At 39.5% G+C, this 8,616-nt stretch overlaps 1 long non-coding RNA gene across 1 annotated transcript; it reads right to left on the reverse strand.

The window, feature by feature from the left end:
- Window positions 1-3,806: 3,806 nt before the first annotated feature.
- On the reverse strand, window positions 3,807-6,645 carry LOC126912509 (uncharacterized). The gene is made up of 2 exons (XR_007707241.1): window positions 4,672-6,645; window positions 3,807-4,639 (listed from the first exon to the last, which is right to left on the reverse strand). It is a non-coding gene; the product is annotated as an uncharacterized LOC126912509 (long non-coding RNA).
- Between the last annotated feature and the right edge of the window lie 1,971 nt (window positions 6,646-8,616).

Here is an 8,616-nt window from a genome sequence, read left to right on the forward strand (position 1 = left end):
TTTATTTTATTTTTATTTTATTTTTATTTTATTTTTATTTTATTTTTATTTTATTTTTATTTTATTTTTATTTTATTTTTATTTTATTTTTATTTTATTTTTATTTTATTTTTATTTTATTTTTATTTTATTTTTATTTTATTTTTATTTTATTTTTATTTTATTTTTATTTTATTTTTATTTTATTTTTATTTTATTTTATTTTTATTTTATTTTTATTTTTATTTTTATTTTTATTTTTATTTTTATTTTTATTTTTATTTTTATTTTTATTTTTATTTTATTTTTATTTTCTTTTTATTTTATTTTCATTTTATTCTTATTTTATTTTTATTTTTTTTTATTTTTATTTTATTTTTATTTTATTTTTATTTTATTTTTATTTTTATTTTTATTTTTATTTTTATTTTTATTTTTATTTTTATTTTTATTTTTATTTTTATTTTTATTTTTATTTTTATTTTTATTTTTATTTTTATTTTATATTTATTTTATTTTTATTTTAATTTTATTTTTATTTTATTTTTATTTTATTTTATTTTATTTTTATCTTATTTTTATTTTATTTTTATTTTATTTTTTGATTTTTGAAATAAAAATATATCTATGTCCTTTCTAAGGTTCTAAACTATATCTGTACCAAATTTCAACCAAATCCGTCAAATAGTTGCGGAGATTAATGGTATAAGCATAGAATGTTCGACGTGATTCTTTAATTTGACATAACTTTTTTATTTATGAACCGATTGACATGAAACAAACACTAAATGTAAATTTAAGCATCCCACAATATATTCGTGAAAACCGCATCCAACTCGGATCAGCCGTTTCTGAGATTAGCGCGCACAGACGAACAGACAAACAGACAAACAGACAAACAGACAAACAGACAAAAAAAAAGTTAATTACATTTTTGGGTTCGACATCGACATAACAATAACCCCTGCTATTTTTTTTATTTTTATTTTTAATGTACAGACAGCACTTTTCTACGATTTTATTATATGTATAGATAATGTATTATGTATACAAATAATATCAATTATATTTGCACATGAAGTAGGTCTCTGCCGTCTCCGCGACAGACAAACATATTGTTCGATTTCGCACGTAATGACGCTATCTCCTATTGATTGAAGCGAGTCCATAGACAATGCGCTATAAAACAGTGGCGTGTCGGCCAATTGTCTGGCGACTGAATAAGTGCGAGCCGCGCGGCGGGCGGCGGGCCCCGACACCAGTCCGCACCGTACTCCTTTAACGTTTCCTGATCTTAGACCTGTAGTAGTCCTCCACGTCGAACAACAACTCGCCACCTGCACCACCATTGGCTTCTCGCGACTATTGTTTTGAGGGTGACCATCATTTAATTTCTTCTCTCGCCTTGGGTGACGCGGGTAGTGTCCTCTTACTGACTAAAAACCATACCGTGCTTTTTTAAATATTACTTAGTTTGTTTTCCATGGACTCGAGTCCGCGCCCATCCAGTTCCTGTTCCTACTGCTACTTCGAGCCGGAGCCCCGGCAACCCGTTAGGCCTTTCGCGGTTCCGTATCGGCGCGCTTCCCTACTACTCGGGTATACGGAATAGCGGTCGGGGACTTCTCCATTCCCACGACGCTGGACAACCTAACCTTGCTCGCTGTCTGCAGGCCCGTACAGTGGCTCGTGTCGCCGTGCACTACATTGCACAGAAAGGTGTAAGGATGACACATAGGTCTCGCGCTTCGCCGCGACTCTGACGACAATTGTTTTTGACAAATGCATGCGTTCGTCACTCGACTGGACTGTGAACTAAGACCTTAGTTACAACACAAATTATTGTTATTACAAACATTAAATATGCAATCAGTTAGTTAAGGTTTCTAACATAAATATGGGTAATTGTCATATATTCTTGAGTAGTGTGCCCGCAGTTAGGAGGTGCATGAGGCGACACTTTGTCATGTAAGCAGTTTCATATAACGGTGTGATTGTTGTACAATTTTAGCAATTTGTTAATTGTTATGGTTCTATAGTGTATCTGTTATTTGGCACACACATCGCACGCATTCCGTATGAAGACATCACTACGCATCGCATGTAGGCATTGCAGTGGACGCAGTTGTACGAGTTTCTATACAAAGCAAACTAAAATTCGTTGTGTACGATGCGTGCGATGCGTACAATGCGGGCCTGTGGACGCTTACCATTAATGTCTTTTCTCATCTGCATCCTTATGATTTTTAATTTTATTACTCTGTACTTTATAAGTTATAAGTGAAGACTTGTTATTGACTGACAGTCCAACTTTCTGTTTCTTTTAACTGTAACTCTGTAAATTCTCCATGTTACTTACATAAATCAATATTTATCCAATTTTGATTTGAACTATCGCGTAACGTTACGATTTACTACATTTTATAGAGTAACGTGACGTAATAACCTTTCACTCCTAAACATGAGTCCGTTTTATTTAAGTATTGTTCCTTATAATATGACAAAATAAGTGTCTAATATGTTTAAATTAAAAATATATTTTAAATATTCTGTTTACTACCCTATTTACTATTTTTATTGATGAACAATACAGTTTCGTATTATGTAGAGGCAAAAAATTTATATTTCAATAGATTGAAAATGTGGTTTGTTACAGTGTATTACTTTAAAGCACATCGATGTAATGCGCCGCTTGTGTAAACACATCTCACGTTACGTGGAGTTAACGTAACCACAATATTCAGTCTCTCTCTCCATCGCGGAAATATTAATTTTATATGACTGACCGAAGCAAATTCTTTACACGTTAGCTGCAAATCAACGAAGGACACATGAAGTTATCTATAATTAAAAACTGTAGTACGTAGCGATCTATGCGTAGCCTGTAGTACGTAGCGATCTATGCGTAGCCTGTAGTACGTAGCGATCTATGCGTAGCCTGTAGTACGTAGCGATCTATGCGTAGCCTGTAGTACGTAGCGATCTATGCGTAGCCTGTAGTACGTAGCGATCTATGCGTAGCCTGTAGTACGTAGCGATCTATGTGTAGCCTGTAGTACGTAACGACCCTTCAAAGGTAAAATCTAAGTTTAGTGCTGATCTTTGGTAACGGTGGAACGTCATTAACTTTGTTTTGGAATAATTTATCTCGAGGTTATGGTCGTTCCTTCAATTTCTAGTTTTGGTTAGCACTGAATTGAGGGTATCTGTTATCTATATATATCTATATACTTATAATAAATCTGTAGAGAGGTGAATTCTCTACATGAAATTTTTCTAAAATGACTATCAGCGGGTGATTAGTCATCGATACTGACGACAAAAATTCAATTAGATTTTTTTTGTCTGTCTGTATGCTCGTTATAGAAACAAAACCACTCGACAGATTTCTACGAAACTTAGTACAATTGTTTTTCATACTCTTGGGCAGGTTATAGTATAATTTTCATCACGCTACGATTAATAGGAGCAGAGCAGTCAAGGGAAATGTTGGGAAAACAGGAGAACTTACTCCATTCTTTAAGCTTCCGTCGCGTGTGCAGCCTTAATGGTTAAAGCTACACAGAAATAATGTATGACGGCAATGTTCTCCTTAAAATTGTTTAAAAAATATTCCACGACCGCAAATGTCTATCTTTTATTAGACTCACAATATATATATACTTTTATAACACGTATAACTCCCGATAGCTTAGCAGTTCGGAGCTTTCTGATTATATTTGTCTACTCTTACGTTTATAACACTTTCATTCATCCCTAATTAAAAAAATGTTGACGTTATTACCTATTTAATAAAAAACTATATATATAAAATAAAATAAATAATATAATTAATTATTTATTTATTTACTATACTTGTTGATAACATTTCAAAATATTAAATTGAAAAAAAAAATATAAAATAAATAAAATTAATTAATTGTTTCGCGTCGGTTTTCTGTGAGGCCGTTGTAGCACTCCTGTGACGCCGTGGTATCACTCCTGTGGAGCCGGCCCATTCGTGCCAAAGCTTGGCTCTCCCACACTTACTGTAGTCGTAGAATAGTATAACTTGGAAAATACAAATAAAAAAACTCAAATTCTGCCAGATATCATTATTCCACGCGGACGAAGTCGCGGGCAAAAGCTAGTATTTTTAATATTTTGGTAAGAAGCTAATATGGATTAATAATATTATACTAATATTATGTACGTGCAATCTATGTTGTAACGTAATTTAAAAAAGGAGGAGAGGAGGAGGTCCAGTTTGAACGGGTTTGTTTTGTTGGAAATATGATTCGCAACGATGATGTGCGGTGCTACGTTGCTGAGGATGCGGTTGGTTTTCACCAATTATATTCTACTCATAAGCTATGTGCACCAATCATCATCATAACACATCGGTGTAGGACCATTGCTGCTTAGCTTCTTATCTAACCACTGATAAAAACGGACTCAGCTAAGCTATGTTTTTTGTATGGAAATATGCGTGCTATGGATGCGTGCTATGGATGTGGACTATAGATGGCTTTCCTTTTATCGATACATCGCATAATCGAGCTGAGCATCTTCCTTGCACAGCTACACGGCTTAGTATCAGTGGAAACGGTCACATAGCTTCATAGCTTAGCTATTACATCTTCGTAGCATAGCATATAACGCATTTCTGGTGGAAAAGCACCTTTATTCTAATCATCTCTGGTGGAAAAGCACCTTTATTCTCATCATCGGGAGACCATGATATTATTGTGATGATGCTATGTTAGGGAAATTAAGGGGCAATAATTTAAATAATTTTATAAACAATGAATTATTATGAATTTAAACCGGCTTGAACCGCCGCCGTAGGTATAGCACTCAGGTCACGAGTTCTCAGCTTGTTGAATGAAACTTCACATTGTATTAACAAACTCGTACTAATGTATTGAATGGCAGTCGAGCGTGCCACGTTGCTAATCGAAATAATGTGGCATTTACTCGACAAGCGGCACTAAACTGGAATAAGAACTGGACGACGTGCTCGCTCCTAATTAGAAGAGAGTGCACGTGTCTCGGTGGAGCGCGCCTGCACTGCCGCCGCACTAACGCCGCACTACCGCCGCACTGCCGCCGCACTACCGCCGCACTGCCGCCGCACTGCCGCCGCACTACCGCCGCACTGCCGCCGCACTGCCGCCGCACTACCGCCGCACAACCGCCGCACTGCCGCCGCACAACCGCCCCACTGCCGCACCGTGCTTGCTGCGGACAGTGCTGCACGCCGCGCTCCGTCACAACGCAAACCAATCAAACGGAGTACTTCCATACATCGCCGGCATGTGGCTCTCATTAAATTCAATCAAAAGTAATAATTCCTCTATTTGTTCCGGTACACGGCGGAGGCACGCGGGGCGCGGGGGGGGGGGCGGTGACACTCGTGTGGCGTGTCCACTCTTCCCGTCGTGGGTCTGTCCGACATACGCTACATCGGCTGTTGGTTCTAACATCGGTCATGAAAGACGAATCGAATTCAGTTATTCAGAAGTCGGTCAAGATTACTAAGGAGATATGTATTCAGATTGCAGTAGCATAATCGATAAATAGGGTAAACCAAGGCCTAATACGAAGGCTATGTAGCCAATGTTTTAGGCGATACAGAACCCGCCAGGAACCAGTAACCATTTTGCAAACACTGGTTATCTAAACACGCCACTTTAAACTGACAAGTTGACAACTGATATGCAGACCCAGATATTTGACGTCAGCGCTAAATGCGACACTTCACACAAATATCAAATCGATAGACTTAGCGATTCCTTCCTGACGACTGACAGATAAAGTTCCACTTACTTATTAAACCCAAACAAACCAACACAAACAAATGCGGCAAGCTAAATAAAGCCGTTTAATAATTAAAGTAGTCCAATTATTATTACTTTATTTCATGTCTTCAGTTTTCCTTCCTTCCTTCTCCGTAGTGTCATTAAGTTGGGCAATTACAGTAACGCAAGCACAAGGATAATATTGCTAAACCTAACCAGAACTATGGGACAAGATTTTCAAGTCGATCCGCACAATTGTTGGCATCGACGGCCAGCACATTAGCAGCTTGCTCGCTTTGCTTTCATTTTTCTTTTTTTGTTTTTGAACATTTTAATTACTTTTTTGAGGGAGGAAGTGTCACCCCGTCCCAACTTCTGCTTCGTGTCCCGGAGCCCCGGTAATCCGCTAGGCCGTTCGCAGCTCCAATTTAGGCTTCAGCCCCGCTGGGCTCACTCTGTGGCGGTCTGATGGCTCTTAGAGGCGCGCATGGAGAGCAACGCACCGTACGCACGGGCCTAGTTCTGGTTGGGCGGTGAGCTACCCTCGGTAGCTGTCCGGGAATTTGCACTTGCAGCGGCTGGGGCGGAAGAAGGATCCCAGTGCCCGTCGCTCCTTACCATGTCATGAACCAGAGCCGGACGCGAGAGGTCACCGTCGTCCATCACATCCCTGAGGACAGTACATTTAAATTACCTAATACATTACTCTGATAGAGGTTGCCGTACACTATGAACAGATCCTAGAAACCAGCAGCTTCTCCCGTGATCGGTTTTATTTTCATTTAAGCACCAATCTAATTGAAAATGATTTGAACACATAACATACTAATGTCAACTCTTGTATAAATAGATTAAGTGGCTAATTTGTTATTCTATTAACTCTATTAGTAAGATCTAATGAAGCGTAAAGACGAGAGATGCACACGACGCGGCCATGGGTCGTGTGGCCCTCGTTAGCACCGCGACTTCACACCACTCTGTGGACACGCTCGTGGCTCACGCCGGCCCACTGGCGAGACACGAGTAACACAAGTGGCTCACACTGCTTCACACGGGGCGACATCGACAGCCGGCTCTAGCTAATCAGGAATCAAGGATTAGTTAGTAGGAGAGACACTGGCGAGCGCGCGACACTCGATTCGGCTCATTGTGTACGCTGCTGGTGAAGGATGTTGCAACACCCGCAGCCGACCCCAGCTTCTGGGTCACCGCACTTTACTGTTTTCCAACCAATTTCTAGGACCCATTCGTTTGGGTGTCCATTGTATTCACAATAGTTCGACATTCCTTGTCATTATGTTGCTGCATTGTTTCAATAATACACATTTCTACCTACACGTCAACAGCAACTTCATTAGGAGCAACAATTTATGAATAACAAAAATCGTTATTTCATGTGACAATTGAATCTGCCCACATTTTGTGCAACAGTGGCATACACGGCAACCATGTGTTGAAGTGGTTGTTACGGCTAATGTTACTCACGATATGTCTTGTCTGATAATGTTGCTACATCAGGCCTCGTGTACTCGTTAGCTGGGAGCAAAGAGTGCAGAGAGTGCAGAGAGTGCAGCCAAGACGTTGCGTGACGTTAAGTGGTTCGTTCTGTCAAAATCGCTTCCTCGGTATTGTGGCACGAGCAGGGTCAGGTTGCAGCCGCCGACCTTCGCGGCCTCCCGCGGCTGCTTTGTGCATTGTTCATTAAACTAAATCGACTCATTTGTTTTTGACGATTTTTTTTTCTGTTCGAAAGAGTATACCTCCAAAATGATTAGATTTGAACAAGCCAGGATATGATGAAGGGGTTTCAGTATAATCGAGAGGAACTTTTGTAGCGCGACTAGTATGTTTGGTAATTTTTTCATTAACAAAGTACCCCAACCAACTACATTACAATTTGATCTGATGATGGAGCTAAGATTTATGTTAAAGGGTTGGAGTCGATTTGGTCGTGGATCTTACAATAGTAGTTCACTGTCAAATAGTTTAGAAGTCGCTGCCACAAGCCCATCCACAATACCAGTTAATGCGCACAGGAATAATCTGTAATAAAATATGTATTTACTATTTTCGTTTAGGTTTAGGTTTTGACTGCCTCGTTGGCCGAGTGGTCGCAAGTGTGACTGCCGGACAAGGGGTCTCGGGTTCGATTCCCGGGTCGGGCAAAGTATTACTGGGCTTTTTTCGGATTTTCGAAAATTTCTCAGTGGTAGCACGGAGACTGGAAATGTGCCCGATATATGGCAATAGGCTCACCACCTATTACATGGGACTTACAACATAAATTGTGTAAAGTGGGTGTACATTGTACAGTGGCATTACGTGCCATAATGTGCACCTCTGCCTACCCCTTCGGGGATTAAAGGCGTGACGATATGTATATATGTATGTATTTTCGTTTAGGACGCATTTTTTTATTACAGTCTAACAGCAGCCAGTGACTTCGTACCCACAAGGTGACCCTCATTTTTTGCGTTTCCGTGGGTATTGAGGGGAACCCTCTCTTAGTATCCCCCACAGTCCCCATGGAACATACGTGCCAAGGTTTAGCTTCCTACGTCCACTCATTTTGACTGCGCTTTGTCTGTGTCTCTCTCACTGACTTTTTAATCCATGATTTTCAAAAGTTTCCTTCGGATCCCTAGGATCCCATCATCAAATCCTGAGTTAGTGAAAATGGGATAAGTAAGTATTACAAGTAGATAATTGCCATAGTCCTCCATATTTGTCTACAACATACATAACCGCTGCCCGCGTGTGGCTAGTGTCGTGACTCCCACCACGAGCAAGGTGTTGCTACACTCGTTCGCAGTACGCAGTGGCGGAGTGGCGGAGTGCAGCCGTCAGGCTCGCAGTT

This window comes from Spodoptera frugiperda, chromosome 26 (genome assembly GCF_023101765.2).
Source record: "Spodoptera frugiperda isolate SF20-4 chromosome 26, AGI-APGP_CSIRO_Sfru_2.0, whole genome shotgun sequence".
Classification (NCBI taxonomy): domain Eukaryota; kingdom Metazoa; phylum Arthropoda; class Insecta; order Lepidoptera; family Noctuidae; genus Spodoptera; species Spodoptera frugiperda.